Raw genomic sequence first — 23,659 nt, forward strand, 5'->3', positions numbered from 1 at the left:
TAACTGGCCACAAATGCGATATGTCTGCCGACTGACTCACGAAGGAATCCTGATAAAAATAAGTTGTACTGATCTTTACATAGGCCTACTTGTTAATACAATTGTCAAGAGTCATTTCAGAAGGACAAAAAGATAAACAGTTACACAAGTCAAACCATTATACAGAATTACATATGGACAATTTCAAAGTACTACGGAATACAGAAGAACTAATCTAGTTCAAGTTAGTTAACAACGACTTTTATTAGTCCAAATTAAAGAAATACAACACTTAATTTGCATATCAGTAAGAAAAGTGAATAAAGATACGAATTATTTGAGTCCACCTTGGCTCAGACTCATTTATAAATAAATAGATACCAAAGATACTTCTGATTTCACTAAATGCCTCTCCTGGAGTTTGTATGACTCCCCCCCACACACACACACACACAATACAGCATTTCGATGTATTTTATCAATAGTAAACATTATTCAAACGAAACAATATTTGAAATTTTTCTTTGATTGCAATTACATAACAATAACAACAAACTACAAGAAAGCACAAAACAAACATTCATAAACTTTTATATATATATATATAAGTTGCTTTTGTAGTATAATCTTTTTGAGTAATGAATGGGGAATTTAGGTCTGAATATAATACGAATAATATACGGGAGTGAAACGTAATAACCCACAAATGTGTATTCATCAAGATTTTACAAACACTTACACTTTTACGAACATTTTTCGTTTTTTGGTTTAAACCAGCCAACCCTGTCTTTAAATACCCTAGCTCGCCCACAAGGTGTCATTTTGACACTGGATGTTTTTGTATAAGGAAACTAGATTTTACATGTTGAATTGTATTTGAATACACTCTCTTAATACACTTATTTGAAAACAAAAATATCCATGTTGTAGTATGTTTTAAATCCCAGAATTTTGATAATACATCAGATACCACTAAAGCTTCTTTTTTTTTTTTTTTTTCGTTTTTGCTACTAGTCTGTGATACTAATATCTCTCTTTAAACAATTTGTAAATATTATTTAATACATTTTTTTACACTAGGAGCTAAATGAAAACAACACTAGACACAGAAATTTCTGCATCTACTACCAGTCAATTTTAGTTGCAGTTGATGCAAATTTACCAGCTTCAAGCAGGTAAAGTATCCTTCATCGTAGTATTTCCGTTGCATTTCTTGACTTGTCATTTCATCCGATCCCATCTGACTAATGCTTCATTGTTAGAGATGGTAGGGGCTCTATGCTTCCTCGCCTCTTTATGGGTTTGTCCCAATTCTTCGGCCAATGATTGACTGGTAGTAGATTGACCTTCCTTTGGAAACTTTTATCCCCTAATGCCTCCCTGTAAACATTCCAGGTATTGACAGCTGCCAAGTCGAGAACGTTGAAGAAGGTGTGGACAGCACAACGTCGAGACCCTGCCCTGACTGAACACTTCCTGGAATCTGGTCAATAATATTAATCCCGTAGTTTGTAGTGTAGTACAAGGAAATACTTTCAAGAGCTTTCTTGTTATTGGTGCTAATTTGGACGCCATCAGAATGAAGCAAGGACAGAAGCAGAACGTTATTTTTTCCTTAACTGGTAAATCGTAAGAGTTATTTCCTCGTGATCATAAATTATATACTCGCAGAATGGCTGTCGAGAGGCTTTACGGACATCAGATACTTCTTTTCTCCCTTGTTCAAAATGCCGACTATACTTACTTTCTTCTCCCGGAGTTTTTCGCAAGTTCAACTGACGTGGAAAAGTTGTTGCAGGTAACGTTACGTTCAGTGTTGAAGAGAGGCTGTACTAATTTCATAACAACATAATCGAAGCTGTTGGTTTTGTGGTCTCTGCTCATCCTTGCCCAGTATAGAGATGCTTTACCATATTATTTCGATTTCACATCCAAAATTTCTGGCTATATTTGTCTGGCTTCGATTATATAAATTGAGTGAAAGGACATCTCGCATTGCTGGGAAATATCTGTTCATCGATTGAAAGATTTTCTCCTGGTTTGTAGCACGCAAAACAATTATTTATGAATCGGTTGCACGCTCAAGAAAAAAGAGCAAAGCGATCAGTTTTGAGGAGGTTAGATCGGGCCTCTTTGAAGTCAACCCTAAGGAACTGCATTATGTTACAGAAGCGGTTTCTCGAGATGGCATACTTGGTAAATTCTAATCTCCATTTCTCTTCCCAAAGACAACACACGTCAAAATCTTTGCATCCACATACTCCTCGAACATAAAGGATGGAAAGTAGAGATGCAAAAGAGCCGGCTTTTTTGAATCGATGGTTTTTTTCACATAAAAAGCAGGCTTTTTTGAAAAAAAAAACCGAGAATTTTGGAAATTTTGGCTTTTTTCATTTTCATGATTTATCTATCCAAATAGCTTTCTTATAGTATATTCTATAGTTAGATAAGATTTCCACGACCTGAATGCCATATTTAGCTCTGTAATTCACCATCAAGATGGATGGAGCACATATTTTACGAATTAAAGCTAACATGAAGAATGTAGTATTTGAGGGTAATTTTACAGGTTATTTAACTTTATTTTAACTTTTGAGTTATCGACATTTTTTTCCTTATCTAGATCATTTTAGTTTGTCATCCGTGTTTCATTTCTAAGAGCTTAGTACTCCAGCTTCTAGCACGAAAGTTAAACTTACGTTTTTCTATATATCCGTCAAAGCATACGTTTTTCAATATGTCCGTCAAACCGTATTTGCACATTTCTGTTATACTGTAGTTGTGCAATGATTTAGCAATAATATTCCAGATACAACCTTGAATACCAATTTATACAAATAATCAATAGCGGATTTAGAAAAGTACTTTGGGAGGGGTTTCTCTGATTGTTTCGTTTTCTAAAAAGTCCTAATTTTATTTGGGAGCAGCTTGAAGTTTATGAGTACAGGCATAACTAATATTTCGTTTCGCAATTTCTGTTTAGCAATAATCTTCCGGATACAACCTTGAAGATCATTTTATACTGAGAATCAGTGGCGAATTTAAAAAAGTGTTTAGGGAGGGGTTTTCTTACTACTAATGTTTAGTTTTTCTAAACATTCGTAATTTTTATTTGACGGGAGCTTAAAGTTTATGAGTAAAGGCCTAACTAATAGATATTTCGTTCGTTTTAGATATTCCACAACTTTGGAGTACAGGCTTCAGTCCGAAAGACCGATCCTCTAACCTTCGCAAAACCGCCACTGCTGGTAATTAGTAATAATAACGATTTAAAAACAATAAGAAAGGAAGTCGGCCAACTCCTACACTCCTAGTCGGCCAGTATACGCACTATTTCTACATTCTCAGATGGAATGAAGGAAGGCTTTGTCAGAATGGTCGAATGCTGGGTTGAATCCCGGACTTCCCGATAGAAGCGCAAAAGCCAACCACTCAGTCACGTTTGTTGTGCAGTTGTATTTAGCTTAACTTAAATATATTCCGTAGTTTTTTTTTTTTTTTTTTTTTTTTTTTTTTGTAATGATATGTTGAATCTCTCTTGTTAAAAATTCAGAAAACTTGAGGACTGGGTAAACCGTGATGGTGGTCAAGGGCGCCCATGTTGTGGTTTCCAAAGAGGGGAAGTATAAGCGACGTTTCAAAAATAGTTTCAAATTTTGCTGTAACTAATGTAAAAATCCTATTGGATTTTCAATATTCTGAAGTACATTTTCCTCTAGGGCAGCGTTTCCCAACCGGTGTGCCGCGGCACACTGGTGTGCCGCGAATGGGCCGCTGGTGTGCCGCGAAAAAATCGAAACAAATTATTAATTCTATACGAACCAAATTGCAAGACAGGGGAAAATGTATATTTATATTTCACATTACTATGAACCTCTACTATAAATCTACAATTTTAAATTTCATACTGTGTTACTTTTCTGTACATTTTTAATGTTGAAAAACGTATTTATCATTGTCATGACCATTATTACTTCTTTATTGTTGCAGACTATTTCGTAACTTGAAATTTTAACATATCATTCAATAAATTCAACAAAGCAAGCATGCATACAAATTACCTACATTTGTGTTTTAAAAGTATAGGAGATTTGTTTATTTGTTCGTTATTTGGTGATCTTCCCTTTTAGTTAGAGGTTAGATAGTTTTCGAAAGAGAAAGTGGATTTTTAAAAACCCGAGTCCTATATTTCATTGCTATTGTTTTCTATTTTAAAATTAGAATGAAAAATAAGTATAATGATTTAGCACGGGGGAAAATCAGTGATCGAGCTTTCTTTCCTGTAAGAAGGAAATTAGTAATCACATTAAAATACCACGGTAATTATATATATATATATATATATATATATATATATATATATATATATATATATATATATATATATATGGGTGTGCCGCGAGAATTCAAGTTACACCTGTAGTGTGCCGCAAGTTGAAAAAGGTTGGGAAACGCTGCTCTAGGGGGGCAAGCGCCCCCTTAACCCACCTGATGCGCGCCCTTGATGGTGGTTATAAAAAACTTGACTGTAGAATTTCAAGAATATACAGAACCATGTGCAGCCTTTAATTGTATCATACAAATCTAAGTATTTCTCTTATGTTTTATTTTAATTTTATTTTGTTTCAAAAAGAGGGTATGGAATATTTTGAAGTAAAAATACTACATACAATTTTGCTAGTTATTTGTGTATTTTTTGAAAGAAGTTTTTACTCTTAGGGTTGGCTCGTTTACACCAACTTTTTTTTTTTTTTTAATAACTGGTTTAAACTAAAAAAATTAAAAGAACAAAAATGCGAATCGTGTGAACTTCATAGTGACGTTTCACATGTCAAACCATCTGCATTAGTCTTATTTCCTTTTCACCTTTTAATCAAGGTGTCCCATGTTCAATTGTCGGTCGAACCACAACCCTTCTTTCATGTGTAAACCAAGTACTCTTTCGGATGTCACTTTAAGCGAAAGTCTTCTCCTTGATAACCTCGGTATTAGTAAGGATGTTAAGCCTAAACATACAAAACGAAACCAAATTATATATTTCTGCATGCCTGTTGTTTTATAAAGAAGCGAAGGTTGCTTAAATATATTGATTAAAATTGGTAAAATTTATCGATTGCCTACTTAGCTTCCAACATTAGCTTGGATTGGACTTTCAATGATACCTACATACTAAATTTGTAATTTAATACCTCAGTTTTAGAAAAATAAACACACTGCTGAACAAGACTGCACTTATTTAATATAAAAACACATTTACACGTGACGTTTCGATCTTCTATCCAAGATCCTCATCAGACGTACACTCACGTCTGATGAGGATCTTGGATAGAAGATCGAAACGTCACGTGTAAATGTGTTTTTATATTAAATAAGTGCAGTCTTGTTCAGCAGTGTGTTTATTTTTCTGATTTTATTCGCAAGACGTTGACTATGATTGTGTGTCACTCAGTTTTAGCGTACTGATTATAATACGTTGACCTTTAAATTTTACATGTAAATTAAATTTTACAGGATTTTCCCGTTATTGTTTTACATTTAAAAGAATGACGGGATTTTCCCGATGGCTAGGGCGGGAGTTTCTCAATTTAAGAAATTTACTGACCGGACTTCTTTAAGCTTATGGGACCTCTTCCAGCATAACCCCGTTGTTGAATAATAACACCAAGGCGAAACAAACTTATTTCTGTGAATATGTAATACAAATACATAAAGCAAAATATCTAAATCAAAAAACCTGGTTTAAACCCCAAAAAAGCCTGGTTTAAACTGCCCCCCCAAAACGGGTTTTTGGCATTTTCAGAAACAACCATGGTTCTTGCCAACTCTGCTTACTTTTGTATATAGGAGGTTAAAATGTGTTTATTATATACATTGGTTAATCCTTTGGAATTCATAATGTAAAAATGTTGAAGTAAAATTGTTTAAAATATCTTTTCGAAAAACATGGTTTACTTTCGAGGTTTTATATTATTATCGGCATCAACCACTAATTAAATGACTTTCTGTGTTATAGAGAAGCGAAACAAAGTCTGCTTTATCGATTTAAAGCAGAATTTTGAAAAAAGCCAAAATTTCCCAAGCAAAAAAGCAAAGCAGAAAAAACCGAGTTTTTTTTTCCAAAAAAGCCGGTTTTTTTCCGAGCCCTTGCATCTCTAATGGAAAGCAAGAAGTTCATTCCTTGTCATGGACCGATTATCATTCTTTTAAACTATTAGCTTCTGCTTCAGTGCAATGACGAATGTGGTCCAAAACTGATTTCTTCAGAAAGAGAAACCAAGTACTGGAAGGACTGCCGTTACAACATTTCTCCGGACTGCCGTTGCTCTAGGCACTTCTTTCAGCACGTTTTGAGCTGATCGCCTTCCAGGATTATTGGATCCTATTTTTGTCGGCTTTGACTGGGTACCGTCATGATCGATAACCGTATCATTTTGACTGTTGTATGTACCAGGACGTTTCGCTGTCTCCCCGTTTTCTGGTACACTCCCTTTCCTTTTATTACTACCCACCAGGGTGGTATGATTTAAATCAAGATTAAAATCACTTGATTTTTTAAATAAAAATACGTGAAATCCCATTCCTGTTCTGTTATTTTGACGATGGAAGGTACTAAATTATGGTATCATAAGAAACAAAGATAAAATATTAAACAGCTAGACTGTATATTTTACAGTACGATAGTTGAATCGTAACCAGTAAGTGTTCAGGTCAACTTATGTCTTAGGCTTCAAAAATATTGTCTGGCCTAAATCCTTAATTACAACTACAATATATTTTGTAATTAATTCAAAACATCTGTACAATAAATGCATTACAGAATTTCATATACTTCTATTTTTTCAACCAGTACATGTTAGGTACAGAGTACACAAATTTTATTTAGGTTTCGGTACTTAGCTAAATTACTTTTGAATTCACTGATACTATTATCTTGTTATACATGCTTTACATAATTATATTGACTAATGTTAAGAATATTCGTACTAGTACAATATGATGTAAAATATCTAATAAGATTATGCCCATATATGAAATTAGTACTTTTTACTTACAAAAAAACCCCTAATATTTGTGCTTTTTTGCTTACTGGGCGCTATTATCGATTTATCATAAGCCTCGAAACTATCACTTTCATACTACGTACGGTACGTAATCGTATTAATCAAGTCTAACTTACTTATTTTTTCTCGTTAAGTGACGTTACATCCCGTTACTTTCTAGCATACAACAACCCTTCTTAACAACCTATACCTAAACTTACTGTTTTAATTTATAGTAACTAAGTATGAATTTTGCAAAACTTAATACAAAATAAAACTTTCTGGCTTCACATCAATTTTTCTTTTTTCTTCGAAATTTCAGGTCCTCTTTCCTAACCCTTATGGGAGCATTGGTGTTTCTTGAGTCTTGCAACTATACCTTGTAATTACTACACGATCTACATTTAGCTCGATATCCTTTTCTACTTAAAATACGTATGAATGAAATCCACACAGTTTTTTTACGGCCTGCCACTAGTAATTCTACACAAAAAGTTAAGGTAAGATCAAGGAAAAACGGTGCATGCGTAAGGCGAGGTGCAAACAAAAGGAAACACAACTATATAGCACAGAGCATGAAAGCGCGAGTTTCAGGCAGAGGAGATATCCCGTTTTGAACGAGCATAGAAAAAGTCCCGATTTCGTCTCTTCTTGACACAGATTCATAACTCTCCTGAAAACTCGTCATCCACCGCAAGAACATAACCAGTTTGGTCCTCTCTTGCTTTTGTGTTTAGCTCCTATAGTTTTAGTGTTATTCTAGCAAGTTTCTCTACTTTCGACTATTCGGAAGTTTTCACTTAAATGGCATAATTAACCAGGGTGTAGCAAGGTTCCGCGGGTACTCTCCCCAGAACCTTTAAAATGTAGATCATATAATTACCTTTTTATTTATTTATAATTACTTCCGCCCCTAGACCTCCAGAAAAGAGTTATGCGTCCCCCAAGCCAAGTCAATGCTGGTCAATTATTGGGGAACATAGCTATTCCATTTTTGTCGCGGAACAGTCTTCATCGAAAGACACAGACATCACGATTCAAGCAGGGATGTGTGGAGGGAGAATAATAACACACGGGAATAAAATATCCATCTCCATTCCTACAAATGCCACTACCACGGTTTAATACTTTTTTTTTTTTTTCATTTCTTCAAAAATATTTTTCTGACTACTCAATTTTGTATTTACATTTTCCGTTTATTTAAGTCAGAGCCGGCGGGACTCCTGAGTTCCGGGCCCCGGTTGCCTCAGTCTAGATACCCTCTCCCCGTGTATTTAACATTCAATTCCAATTTCTACTGATTTTTCTTCAGTTTGCGACATGAATTACCCAAGGAAAAAGATGTGATTTAAATTTTTAAAAAAATCAATTTAAAGAAAAAAAACAACAAAAATGTTTTTTTTTAACATCATGATTTTTCCATCGTGCTACCCACACTAGTACTTGGAACAGTAGCTGACTGACTATCACTATTCTCATTTTCACTTGAGTAAAAACTATCATCGTCACTGCATCGATTTCAGAATTCCTTCACCCTCGTCTGAATGTTCATCTACTTGATCAGATAATTCGATTCTTCTGAGGGAACATGTTGAATAATGGCAATAAATATTCCGTTTGTAAAAAGTTTCCTTCGATGATACATTGTCTTGGAACAAAGCATACTCAATAAAAATCGCTCTTGTAATGTTGAAAAAATGTTGTCTTGTTGACGCAACAGTGAGACTAAACCACTATATAGAATTTGGAGCACGTAATGGAACAAAAGTCTCTAATAACTAATACAAGCAAATCTTCAATAGTTGTTGTAGTACAAACTACCTCACAACATAAAACTTGGGCGAAGAATACACAACAGAAGCTATTTCCCTTAATTTAACTCCAGGTGTCAATTTGGCACTTTCGCGTGTTTTCTACAAAACATATCATACAGTCGCACAGGAATAAACTAATTAGGCAATTATTCTTTATCATGCTCATTGCAGTACTTTGAAAAAATCAAGAAGTTTGAAAAACATCTAGCTTACGAATTAAATATTTTATCTTTGGTTTTGCGACACAAAGTATCAAAATGACATCACTGGGAGTTTAAATTTATACTTAAAATGTTTTATTAAAAAAATATAAACTTGCTTCGAAGTAAAAAAAAAAAAAAAAAAAAAGTAGGGGCATCCATAGAAGTTTCTGACTAATAAAAATGGTTTCTACTTGAATAAAGTTTGAGAAACGCTGTCCTAGCTCATCCGGCCTACACCTCTGATCTATCCACACTCGACTGCCATTTATTTCTTGACTTTAAGAAAAAATTGAAAGGAATTCACATTCAGTCGAAGGGTATAAGCCCTCAACTCTGACAAGAATTCTTTAACTTACAGTCTGTCACAAAACACTCAGAATAACCGTAAGTGTTTCCTGATATTTGCAATTTAAATACACCATTTCGAAACACAATAATATCTACTTGGTCTACAGCAACCTTTAAGTTTGAGGAGGATTACAGCTGTATTTTGTCTGTTCAGTTCAGATGCTTTTTCGCTTCGTGTGTCTGTACTTGCAAGGAAAGGACATGAACCTGTCAACGGGACTTCCTAATCACACCTAGTCCATTCGATAAACATAACAAAGATATGTTCATAAACAAACAAACAAAAAAAAAAAAAAAAAAAAAAAAAGTTACCATGGACAACGGAGTAAGTTCCTGGGGCCCATTCACCCTGTCAGTTTAAAGAAAATCGTAGACTCGCAGTGAAATAGCTATTGCATAAACACTGTTCATTGGAAAGTCATGTTTTATAGTTCATTCTCTCCAGCATGAAACAAGCTTTCCTGAGGTGCTATGTATCGGGGCCCCTAACGTACTTGAACAAGAAAAACTGGGAGAATGTCGGGAAAATTCCCTCCCATCAACTTTGAACCCCTATGGAGTGGTCCCGGGTAAAAGCACACAATCCAAATATATCTCGAAAAATACTATTGGGAATAAGAAATGTGTGAAACCAAGTTTTGTATTGATAGAATAGGTATGAGGGGAAATCGTGTATTGGTATACAAGCTTTTTCCTCATATCTATTCCGTCTATCAATACAAAACTTGGTATATACATTCCTTATCTCCTATACTCTTTTGTGAGATACATTTGGATTATGTGCTTTTAACCGGGGCCACTCATGAGGGGTTTAAAGTTGATGGGAAGGATTTCTGGAAGGAATTTTCCCGACATACTCCCAGTTTTCTCTGTTCAAGATCGTTAGGGGCCCCAATACATAGCACCTCAGGAAAGCTTGTTTCATGCTGGAGAGAATGAACTATAAAACATGACTTTCCAATGAACAGTGTTTATGCAATAGCTATTTCACTGCGAGTCTACGATTTTCTTTAAACTGACAGGGTGAATGGGCCCCAGGAACTTACTCCGTTGTCCATGGTAACTATTTTTTTTTTTTTGTTTGTTTGTTTGTTTGTTTGTTTATGAAACCTCTGGAAAGCTTGTTTCATGTTGAACAGAATGAACTTTAAAACATGACTTTCCAACGAACAGTGTTAATGCGATAGCTATTTCACTGCGAGTTTAAGATTTTCTTTATACTAACAAGGTCAATGGGCCCCAGGGACTTACTCCTAATGGCACCTAATTTTTTTGTGCATGAATATATCTTTGTTGTGTTTATCGAATGGACTAGGTGTGATTAGGAAGTCCCGTTGACAGGTTCATGTCCTTTCCTTGTCAGCATGGGTGTGGTCTAAATTTGAAGTTCTTATTTGTTTAGTTTCTTGAGCAGGTAAAGTGATTTTTTAATGAAAAACTGTATTATCGAGCGCTAATTTTATTTACGTTGTAGACGGAAGTGCTTCACGTACATATAAGGCGTTGAATAATCATCATCTCCTTGAAATTCGAAATATGGGAGTGTGGGGCACGAGACCTCGTAAACGAGGACGAATTCTGACACTACGAGGTGAGGGCTACTCAAATCGCCAAAATTCTAGGCATGCATCATACTACATACTACTAGGCATGCATAATACAGAAGCAAGAAGTGCATGGTTTATCTTCTGAACGAGAACGGTGTGGCAGAAAAAGGAAAACAAATGCGAGAGTGGATCGAAAGATTATTTGCTTGGCTGTATCAGACAGAACTTCCAGCTCCAGGGAAATTGCTAATGCAGGTTACAATGTAAGCCGGAAGACTTGTCGGACGGAAGAATGAAAAACGGTTACATAAGAAAGCGCCAAGAAAGGAAAAAAAAAAAAAAAAAACTTTAAAGCGATAAACATTTACGTACAAGGAGTGTGTTTGTGAGTAGATATGGAGAATAGAGTGTAGAACAGTAGCAGCACGTAATTTTTTCGGATGAGAGAGAGTATGGTTGTTGGAAATGACAGCTGAGTGTAATTGTGGGTGAGAAAAGGAGAAAGTCTGAAGACAGTGTGTTTCCGAAACAAAGAAATTTGCTGCAAGTATAGGTATGCTTTACCTCAAAGGGAGTGGGAGGAATCGAAATTAGTAATAAATAAGGCACAGAAATTGAGGAAAAATGCTCTTTTTACGAGTGCCTGAAGACGAAGCTTAACATAATGTTTGTTTTGGTTATTGTAGGCCAGAAAATGGTGAAATTTGTTTGTAGTTTTTTTTTTCTCCTTTTTTATTGGCCTTTCTTTAAGTTTTTCATAGGTCTTAACGTCTTTTTTTGCACTTCATCTTTCGACAATAAATTTACTGGCCACTAACTCGAAGCACCACCACCTCCTAAACATCTTTTCTTTAGTAAAGAAAATTCCAATGATAAAACATTCTTCAATGACTGGACTGACAAGACTGATCTACAACAATCACAAGTCAGATAAGGAGGTGTAACAATGTCCTCCAGCAAGGGAAGCAGTTTTCTTATTTTAATTTTACTTCAGTTTGTGGAAGAAGGAAAGACTGTTACCCTACCAGAAGCTTATATTTCTTGAGCATTATATTCATTACATATGTAATTCTAATTAAATTGGGTCTTATTTTTACGTCCTTTTTTCCAATTTTTGGATCCCCTTTTAGACATTTTTAGGTCTTCAATTTCCGAACCCTAGTAATAAACAACTTAATGCGCCATATTACATTGATATTCTGAGCAGAGATACTACGAACAGCTGCTGACCATTTCTCAAGTCCGAATTTGAGTTATTTTACTTTCAAAGATGAGAATGGACCACGTCACAAGGCACGGAGTGTAGCAAACTATTTTCCCTGGGTATCAAAATACTATGCTGGCCACCACATTCTCCAGATACGAATCTCGTTGAGAATCTGTGGCATATTGTTTCACGAAAACTACAATGGGAAGATATATCAATCTAAAAGATAACTCACTGAGGAACTAGTTCGAATCTGACACCACGGACTGGATATTACATTGTGTGAAACACTTGTGAACAGTATGCCCAGTTGGCTTGAAGCTTTAAGAGCGGTTTCGTAGTGTTTCGTCCCAATGCAAATCCCTGGCAGTTAGTCTCGAGTTATTTTTATTGATTACTGAGAGGCATTTAATGAGTACAGCTTCATCACCTATTTGTCTCCCTCTACATTTCTGTATTTCCTTTCATTACTGAAGCATACAGTTTTAGGTTAGTTAATAAGACAGTGGGTTTGAAACACTGTTATATTATGTTTTACTGCACGACCTAATATTGCATCAATACGCAAACTCATATAATCCAGAATTTAATTTCGTTTTTCTCCCTAATTAATCACCCTACACTGATGACCTTTATTCTCTTGTTAGTCTCATGCTAACATTTCGTCTGACTCTCTTCTTTTCTTTGTAAATTTGGCATTGGCTCCGCCATTTGCGGCGGTTAACCCTCAAAATATATCGGGATCTTACTTCTCATATGTATAGTTAGATAGATACACAAAATGAAAAATGTGCTCTTACCACACAGTAATCCGTAAGACATGAAGTGAAGTGCTATGTGGAGACAGTCTACAAAGTGATTATGGAAGGGTTGTAAAGCTATACCACAAGCAAAGTATATGCATTTATGCCATATAAAGGGTTTTCCCGGTGTCTTCGTTTATGCGTATACAGTCACTGACTTGCCTACTCTCTACGGACACCCACTACACAGGGCTCCCTGTTGTGCTCCTGTCTGACTCAGATAGCATTTGCACTTCTTAGTGGCTACCTAGCACAAGTGGTCTGTACTTTGAAGCTGATTCATGTTTTATGCCATATGTCCACATGACCCTATGTTATACTTAGCCCACCTAAAGTCGATCTGCAATAAGGTTAAAAAAATTCACTGAAACACTGTTTTCGTTATTTCTGAATATGACAGTTGTTAGGAACACTGAACATCTGAAAAGTACGACTTAAGTGCGGTATCGTCGACCAATTTTAGGAAATCTACCGGATCAATTGGAGAATTTATTTTAGGAGTGAGTGAAAGTCAGGTGAGGGGAATAGCTGAAGTTAAGAAAGTGGTTGTTCACGATGATGTAAGCGGTAGTGTATGTGGATGCGGAAGGGACTATCTGGCGGCTTGTTATGATTTAGTAGCGGGAAAGGCAGTGTGGAAATATAGTATACATTTCTACTCAAAACTGGAAAAGTTTACACGCATCTGTTTTGAAAATCTAACCTAACCTACCCTAATATAACTTAATTTAGTACATTTTGGTATTTTTTTTTTCAATGGGATTTAGTATTTCCACCAGATCCACACATAAGGTGTTATATGCCATATACAATGTTGTGTGTTTATGTGTATGCTCACTGTCGCTGAGCGCCTGTTCCCTACGGACGCAACCCCTTGCATCCGCTGCGCTTCTGTTGGTTAGATAGCATTCGTGCTTTCTAGTGGCCACCTATCACAAGTTGGTGTCTTTTACATAACATTTCTTATCGCGTACGTACACAAGTCCTAGGAATGCAAGTCCACACCCCCATTCTAGGCTCCGGAGCCGATACTTTAGCCAGTCATTAGTAAGTAATTTGATGAAGAAACTAACCTTAATACTCCTATTTTTTTATTTCCTGGAGAAGTTTATACGCCTCTGTTTTGAAGGTATAAAATAATCTAATTTAGTACATTTTGGAACTTTTTTTTTTATTTCGAGTTTTCGTGTGGACCGGTATTACGCTGAAAAGTCAACGAAGAATAGAGAAAACTGGAAATTAACAGTAGGGAAATGAAACAAGAAAAACAGCGGAACTTTAGTGTAAATTATGTATGTTCATAGAAATGAAACTAAAACCTCTTAAAAATTAAATGGCTGTTTCTCCTTTAAATTTTGTTTATTTCGGGCCCCTTCTGCAACACATGATTTGAAACAGCCACCCTAAATAGACGACAAAAGCGAATGGGAAATCTAAGCATATGTAATAGTCAGTGGTCGAAGTGAGACAGTATGCGGTGGTACGCCCTACAATCTCTGATTTTTCAGTGATGAAGGCATACCGCCTCTGGTTTTTCAGTGATCAAGACATACCGTCACTGGAAAGTAGACGCTAAATATCTTTAATAAATCCATTTTTAAACGAAGAAATTCAAGACTAGCTTTGCACGTAGAAAGATTTCTTAAGTAGAAACAATTTCTAAGTTGACAACAACGACATCTTTTTTCTACTTTGTGTTTTTAAAATGAGGTGTCCTCAAAGAAGTTCATTTAGTTTATATTTTGATGTGCCATATTGAATTGTTTCTTTCTTATGTATGTGTGGGTCTTCTTGCCTGAATGGGATATAAATGTGTTTTGAGCATGGGCGGATATTCCTGGGGTTTTGAATACCCCTCAGTTGAATGGACGATCCAGTATTATTCTCGTAGGGAACTTTATATAAAAACTCTGTTTTTGAGCGTTTTCGTGTATAAATCTCTATAAAACAACGTTTTTTTTCTTTCTTTAGAAAATTGTTGGTGGGAAATTAATCTGTCCATTCCTTCCCCCGTCGTAACTGCAGAGAAGCTCTCCAATACACTTGAGTCATTATGCAAATAGAAATGCAATCTTTTAGGCAACATACCCGAACTGTACTTCAACATTTAAATAACCGGGATGTCCAGTAAAAACCGTAATAAAACCGCCTCTGCTTTTTTCCACTTCGAACACTGGTAATTGTGCCCGCGCATAAACTTTGATGTTGGAAGGCTAATCATCACTTGTTCCTGCAAACTGTAACACACTACCACTAAATACTATACGGATTCTTTTTTGTTTAAAAAAAAGTTAGGTACCAGTACACGAACTTTTTTAAATTATTCACGGACTGATATAAATAACTAATACTTTACTAATTTAACACTAGAAGCATCAGAGGGGTCATTTTGACCCACCTGGATGATTAATTTGTTATAATTTCTAAAGTTATGAAAATGTGGCCACCAGATGTCACGACTTTTTTTCACTCTACCAATATTCTAACTTAATCACATTTTGGCACTTAAGAATATTTATATATACCACATTTCTTACATTTTACCTAGAAGCCTCACAGGGGTCATTTTGACCCTCATGCCTACAATGCGTATTTTTGACAATTGCAAACAGTTTTATGCATATTTTTATCGTACTAATTAGTATTACTTTTGCGATTGATATAATTCACTATATGTGAGTTCTAAGTGGTTACTGTTAGTTTGGTGTATGATGAGTGCTGAGAAAAAACCTTTCGTCGGAAGAAATGCTACAGGAACTACAGGCTATTGATGGAAACGACTCTGGTAGTAACTATAATGATAGAAGTGACGATGAATACATTGGTTATATCAGCATTGATGAATTGTCAGATGGTGAAAGTGCTTCTGCAAATTATGAAGCATTTAGTGACAGTGGAAGCATCGGAAATGAGACGGATGCTGAAAATTTTGAATTATCCAGAGATCAGATAGGTTGGGTCGAACAAACCTGTGCAAGTGTTCGCGTAAGGGCTAAACATCATAACGTGTTACGTAAAACTCCAGGTCCAACCCCATATGTTTGACGGCATGTCGACGACACAGACTAGTGCATACAACCCCACACCCACCCCACACATCCCCACACTATCTAGTTCTTTCAGACTTATAATAGATGAACCTGTTATGCGACATATAAAGAAGTCTACGGAAGTCGAAGCTCAAAGAGTTTTGAAGGATCCAACTTGGTCAGTTTCACTTCAAGAGTTAGATGCCTTCATAGGTTTGTGATATCTTCGCAGTGGTTTAGGAATGAAAGAGATTAGCATAAAGAGCCTTTGGTCAAAGAAACGGGGTCCGCGAGTTTTCAGTAAAACAATGTCAATAAGAAGATTTAGAGAAACCATGCGGTTTCTGAGATTCGATATAAAAGTACTAGGATGGAAAAGTATCAATCTGACAACTTTTGATGATTTCCGCGGTTTGGAAAGCTTTCTTTGAAAACTCTCTAAAGTGCTACAATCCAGAACCTTATTGCACGGTTGATGAATTATTTCCAATGAAGACGCGGTGCAAATTCATACAGTTCATGGGCAACAAACCAGACAAATATCGCGTAAAATTCTGGATGCTAGTGGAAGTGGAACACAAATACATAATAAATGGCTTCCCATATTCAAGAAGGGATGACGAACGACCAGCAGACACACAGCTTGGTGAATTTGTTCTACAGAAGCTTGTGTGACCTTTCGCAGAGTCCGGATTGAATGTCACATGTGACAACTTTTTCACATCCCTACGTCTCCCTCGTGATCTCAAGAAAAATAATATCAGTTTGGTAGGAACTATCCGTAACAACAGGAGAGAAGTTCGAGATTCAGTATAAAAGTCAAGAGAAAGGGTCTATACAGTACAACTGTACTGAAGACTGTAGATTATATCACGCTCACGACCTATCATTGTAAGAGGAATAAAAATGTCCTTCTTTTGAGTAGCCTTTACTCTTATGTTGACATCGATATCAGCCATAAGAAAAAAAAAAAGCCTCGAATTGGAGTTGATGTAATCCACCGATGCCACGAAAATACTCCGTGAAAGCATCGAATAGAAGATGGCCAGTACACATTTTCTATAACATCCTTGATTTGGCAGCTACAAATGCTTTCGTCCTCTACAAGCTGGCAACGAGGAGAAAGACACTCGTCATCAATTTATTTTGGCAATAGGAGAGGAACTGGGTTCGGAAGTGAAGACACTAAATGAAGACGGTAATCGTACCAAACAGTGTGTACCTGGATTGCTTCAAACAACCAAGCGGAAGAGATATCAAGTTGCTGAGTGCAATGAAAACAAGACACAAGTTCAATGTTTTCACTGTAATAGGCACGTCTGTGGATCCTGTACAAAGATAACCAAAAAGTACGTTGTTTGTTCAAAATGTGATGAATAGGCATGTTTTATAATGTTCATATCTACATGCCTACATGCCTACATGGCTACGTGAACAATAGGAATTAAAATAAAATATAATAACATAATGAATTAGAACATGAACTTCTTTACAAGTAGGCATGTTTTATAATGTTCACATCTACATGCCTACTTGTAAAGAAGTTCATGTTCTAATTCATTATGTTATTATATTTTATTTTAATTCTTATTGTTCATGACATTTGAAGGGGAAACTAAGAAATTTTACAGAATCAATAAGTAGTGTTAATTATATTTGCTATATTATGTAACTTCATTTTAAGTAACTTTATAGATTACAAAACATACAATATTTAAATTATTCGCTAAAAACAATAACAAATGTAAAATAAATAAAGAAAATAATGATATTTGAATTTATAAATAATAAAAACCCAACAATAACACCAAAAGTATACAAGAAGTAAAGAGTAATACTGTTTAATGTGTGTATATTTACGTACGGGTCAAAATGACCCCTTTGATGCTTCTAGTATAAGCAAGATTATGATGCTCCTAGTGTTAAGCAATACCAAAACCATCCCTGGTACCGCACATATATCAATCAAAAGAGCAGACATTTGGGATAAATTCCAATTACGGTGGGCTAGAATTTTTGCCTAAGAATTCCTGTTTTGATAACTATAGCCTAATTTTGGTTAGGTAACATTACGTTGTATTTACCTTAATGGTTTATATTGGGTCACCGGAATTAGAATTAACCCATTTGTAATAACAATGAAATTCTGTCACTTAGTCAGTAGTAAGTTCTGTTGCCTATTTGATGGTCAACAGTAGCCTACTTGAACGATTCTCTAGTTGACTCTTGTCTTTGTTATTTTTAACTTAAATTTGAATTGTAATAAAAATATAGCTAAAATGTCACATCATGGTACAATTACAAGCACACGAGGACTTAAATGATGGAAGTTTCTTTTATACCACTTTCGAAGCACGAATACTGCACTTCGCCTCGATATACAACTCTTCCCATCCTATTACTGTGTTATGTTTAAACACGTTTTCCTAACCATTTTCATTTCTACAATGACAACGGATCATTTAAAGATAGAAAATGCCATGTCAATACTACAAAGAATATACTTATACCTTCGAAACCTAATTCTATAATTCATAAATACATCAACTTCAAACGTGTGTGCTACATTACGTTTAGTTTAAATATCGTCATGCCATAGCTTAGCTTTCTCTTCTTCTTTTTCCTCTTCTTTTCAAAAAGGGAAAAGAAAACCTCAGTGCTGCCAGTTGGTTTCTTCATAAAACGAAAACTGGTCCTAGAGTGAGTACAGCGCTTAACTTATAATGCTAAAGCCCTTTAAAATAATAGCTCAATTTAGAATTAAGGGGGCGTTATACAGAGTCGTTTTGAAGTACGATTAGGGTCATACTAAAGACCTAACTACTGCAGGAAACATATGTTAGTCGAATTCTTTAGTATGTCAGTAATCATATGTCAGAACGATTCTGCACAAGGCCCAGGAGGTTTTACTGTGCAACTACAACATACTGTATTATTATTTCTGACATTTTCAAAACTTTCATTCTTAACCAATCTAATCTAATACAAATAAAATAAAGAGTTTATTTGTGTGTTTGTATGTCTGTCTGTCTGTGTGCGGCATGGGGACCAAACGAGTGGACCGAGAGTTAGCAAATTTTCGTCACTGGTGGCCCAAGGCCAAGACGAAGCGTTTTTTTTTTTTATCGAACCAGTGGGTTTCAGGGGGGTGTTTACCGGAACATGTAAAAGTAGTGAAAAATAACCGATATTGGACCGCGCCTTCATTGCTTCCGAATGCGATTGTGAATGCGAATTTCCCAGCCCGTGTAAATAAATTGGAGTGCCCCGACTAGTTACGACCTGCGAATTGCGAGAACCGACGAAATGATGCGAATGCAAACGATCCCAACATGCTGGGATTGTTCGTCCGATTTCGTGTGAATGGAGAGTCGTCTGCAGAGAAATTGAGCGCTACGTGAGAGAAGAAAGTTTATTTTGCGTGAAAGCAGACGACGTTGCGAGGTGCGGAGATAAAAATAAAAATAAAAATGGAAATAGATGTTGATGCTTTAATAAATTGTATTTTTGATAAAGTTCCATTGTGGATCCAAGCTCATCCAGATTACCACAAACGACACGTCGTGAACAAATTATGGGAGATGTAAGTAAAGAACTTGGAGTGGAAGATATGTATAATTTTCTTTGTTTTCTCTTTAAAATATGAAGATTTAATTAACACACGAACCGCAACTTTTTTATTCAATTTATATTTCCTCTTTGTTCCTCAAATAATAATTTTACGAATACATGTAATTATTGACTACTACGTTTGAAATAGGAAAACCGGGCTTTTTACTCATGGAGAAAATTTTCTTAGAAAGTTGGTTGATTTTGCACTCTCTAATTTTATTTAGTTAATTTATTTTAAAGTGAAAATAGCGGTTACCACAGAAGCATAATAAAACAGGAGCGACATTCACTCTATTTTGCACACAAAGGAAATTAATTGATATTATTATTATTATTATGGGAATAATTTAGTTTCCGGGGGTAGGGTATAATCAGCAACGAAACATATACAATCTATATATCAATCGATTCAGCTTGACAAAACAAATCGATCGATATCAAATTTAACTACTTCCGGTTAACCACTTCCGGTTTACTGAGCCTAATTTAGTTTCCGGGGGTGGGGTATAATCAGCAACGAAACATATACAATCTATATATCAATCGATTCAGCTTGACAAAACAAATCGATCGATACCAAATTTAACTACTTCCGGTTAACCACTTCCAGTTTACTGAGCCTAATTTAGTTTCCGGGGGTGGGGTATAATCAGCAACGAAACATATACAATCTATATATCAATCGATTCAGCTTGACAAAACAAACCGATCGATACTAAATTTAACTACTTCCGGTTAACCACTTCCGGTTTACTGAGCCTAATTTAGTTTCCGGGGGTGGGGTATAATCAGCAACGAAACATATACAATCTATATATCAATCGATTCAGCTTGACAAAACAAATAGATCGATACCAAATTTAACTACTTCCGGTTTACTGAGCCTAATTTAGTTTCCGGGGGTGGGGAATAATCAGCAACGAAACATATACAATCTATATATCAATCGATTCAGCTTGACAAAACAAATCGATCGATACCAAATTTAACTACTTCCGGTTTACTGAGCCTAATTTAGTTTCCGGGGGTGGGGTATAATCACCAACGAAACATATACAATCTATATATCAATCGATTCAGCTTGACAAAACAAATAGATCGATACCAAATTTAACTACTTCCGGTTAACCACTTCCGGTTTACTGAGCATAATTTAGTTTCCAGGGGTGGGGTATAATCAGCAACGAAACATATACAATCTATATATCAATCGATTCAGTTTGACAAAACGAATCGATCAATACGAAATATAACTACTTTCGGTTAACCACTTCCGGTTTACTGAGCCTAATTTAGTTTCCAGGGGTGGATGTGGATTATAATCAGCAACGAAACATATACAATCTATATATCAATCGATTCAGCTTGGCAAAACAAATCTTTGGATACCAATTTTAACTACTTCCGGTTAACCAGTTCCCGTTTATTAAGCCTAATTTAGTTTCCGGAGTCGGGTTATGGAAATGTCAAAATTCAAAGAATTCTTTCAATAAAGTGGATACTTTCAAATGTCTACCATGACAGTACAAGATGTGCTAGGCATGTGCCATTTATGTGTCTTAGCTACTTTTTAGGTACCCGACATTTGGTACATATGGTATTCATGTGTTAAGTATGTACTTCAGCTAGCTAAAACTTTAGGTGCTTGTTACACCTAATTGATATTTGCGACTATGTACCTCAAATCAGGGTTGATATGTTTAAAACAAAATGTTTAAAACAAGTGTTTAAAACATGTTTAAAACGAGGGCTGTTGTTTTATTCAGTTTGTTTTAAACGTTTTAAACAAATTGTTTTAAACGTGTTTTTTTTCGATGCTGGTTGGACATGTTTAAAACAACTAAAATATCAGATTGAAGAAGCTAATTTAATTTTCTAACAAACAACCCATCCTCCGCAGGGTTTGTGCATGGAGTAAATTACAAGCAGAGTTATATTCTTATTATAACAGCAATTACTGAACGAAATTCTGCACATCAGTGTGCTTATAACTAAACCAACAGAAGTTCAAGTGAAGTATTTGAACATTTCATGAGATATACATCATTGAAAAGCTTATAGACCACAAATTCCAACGAGATAATATGCGTCAAATTCCCGCCGTATTCGTAGAAAAAGAACAGACATAAAAAATCATTAAAAATATGAAAATATTGACTTTGCGGGGCCCTGGCAACCCTTGCAGTTACCTGCGCTGACAAAATGATGCTAATGTGTAGGCCACATACTTGTGACAATAATATAAGAAATGGTAGCCATTGCTGCCATTGCGTAATGAATTCGTTTTATGTAGGAAATATTTTTTAAAAAAATATGCGCAGAAAAACATTCATTGAATTAGACATTCTCTCCCCTCCCCCACTATAGTACCACGTCCATATGCAAATCATTTTTTCTGCACACATCATGTATACGAACAAGAATTATGCTTCTAGACCACTTCAGTGAAATATATCTTGTGTTATACGGGACCGTCCCGAAAATAAATGTAAATTAACCAAATTTGACCCCCTCTTCCTCTATAAACAACAAGTACACATACAGGTTACTATCATGTAGGGGACTACTTCATTGCTTCACATACCAATTTTTATGGATGTACCACACAGAGGGGAAGAATACCCGCCAAAACCTGATGAAAAAAAATGATGAAAAAAAAAATTCATCCTCCCTCTCTCGGCCGTACATACGTACCCCGTATATACATAAAATGCAAGTGACGGAAAGCTTTATCTCTCAAAAATACTTTGGTACCAAATCACCTTTCTAGCTTAATTAAGGACTGAGCTATTGATGTTTGTTGTAAAAATAAATGTAATTTACGTCAAAAAACTGAAACTCCAAAAATTGGCTAACTTTGTCCCCTCCCTGCTCCCCATAATAAGCAAGAAGTACAAATCAGGGTTGGCAAAAACCATGGTTTTTATTGGAAAAACAAAAAAAAACGCTTTTTTTTTGGTTTAAACCAGGTTCTTTTGGTTTAAATAATTTGCTCTATATATTCATATCATATATGGACAGAAATAAGTTTGTTTCGCCTTGATGTTATTATGCAACTACCGGGTTATGCTGGAAGGGATCACATAAGCTTCAAGCGGAATAAAAATCGTTTCTCGAGTTACATCCGAGAGAAATTGTCCTCCATTTGAACTCGGAACCAGGACTAATTGGCCACAAATGCGATACGTCTGCCGACTCACTCACGAAGGAATCTTGATAAAAATACGTTGTACTGATCTTTACATGCTTCTTAATATAACTGTCAAGAGTCATTTCAGAAGGACAAAAAGATAAACAGTTGCACAAGTGAAAGCATTATACAGAATTACATATGGACAATTTCAAAGTACTACGGAGTACAGAAGAACTAATTTAGTTCGAGTTAGTTAACAGCAACTTTTATTGGTCCAAATTAAAGAAATACAACGACTTAATTTGCATATTAGTAAGAAAAGTGAATAAAGATACGAATTATTTGAGTCGACTTTGGCTCAGACTCATTTATACATAAATAAATACCAAAGAGACTTCTCATTTCACTAAATGTCTCTCGTGGGGTCTGACCCCCCTCCCCCACACAAAAAGTACGGCATTTCGATGTATTTTATCAATAGTAAACATTAAAACGAAACAATATTTAGAATTTTTCTTTGATTGCAATTAAATAAAAACAATAATAACAACTACAAAAAAAAAAAATCACAAAACAAACATTTATAAACTTATATATATAAAGTTGCTTATGCAGTATAATCTTTTTGAGTAATGAATGGGGAATTTAGGTCTGAATATAATACGAATAATATACGGGAGTGAAACGTGATAACCCACAAACGTGTGTTCATCAAGATTTTACAAACACTTACACTTTTAGGAACATTTTTCGTTTTTTGGTTTAAACCAGCCAACCCTGGTACAAAAACACGATATTACCATGTAGTAACCTACTTCATTGCTTCATGTAACAATTTTTATGAATCTATCCCCCAAGAGGGGGAACGGCCCCCAAAAAACTGTTGAAAACAAAAAAAACACGATATTTACCCTCCTCCCACATACATAAAATGCACACCAGGA

The 23,659-nt window shown here is 35.4% G+C and overlaps 1 protein-coding gene across 1 annotated transcript in view; it reads right to left on the minus strand.

Annotated features, from left to right (window-relative positions):
- Window positions 1–18,621, minus strand: part of LOC145690265 (tudor domain-containing protein 5-like) — a gene marked incomplete in the record, with an annotated part of 128,683 nt that extends 110,062 nt beyond the window's left edge. The window contains 1 exon segment of the mRNA XM_081764994.1: window positions 18,481–18,621.
- Window positions 18,622–23,659: the final 5,038 nt, after the last annotated feature.

The sequence above is a fragment of the Thermobia domestica genome, chromosome 7 (genome assembly GCF_964235325.1).
Source record: "Thermobia domestica chromosome 7, izTheDome1.hap1.1, whole genome shotgun sequence".
Classification (NCBI taxonomy): domain Eukaryota; kingdom Metazoa; phylum Arthropoda; class Insecta; order Zygentoma; family Lepismatidae; genus Thermobia; species Thermobia domestica.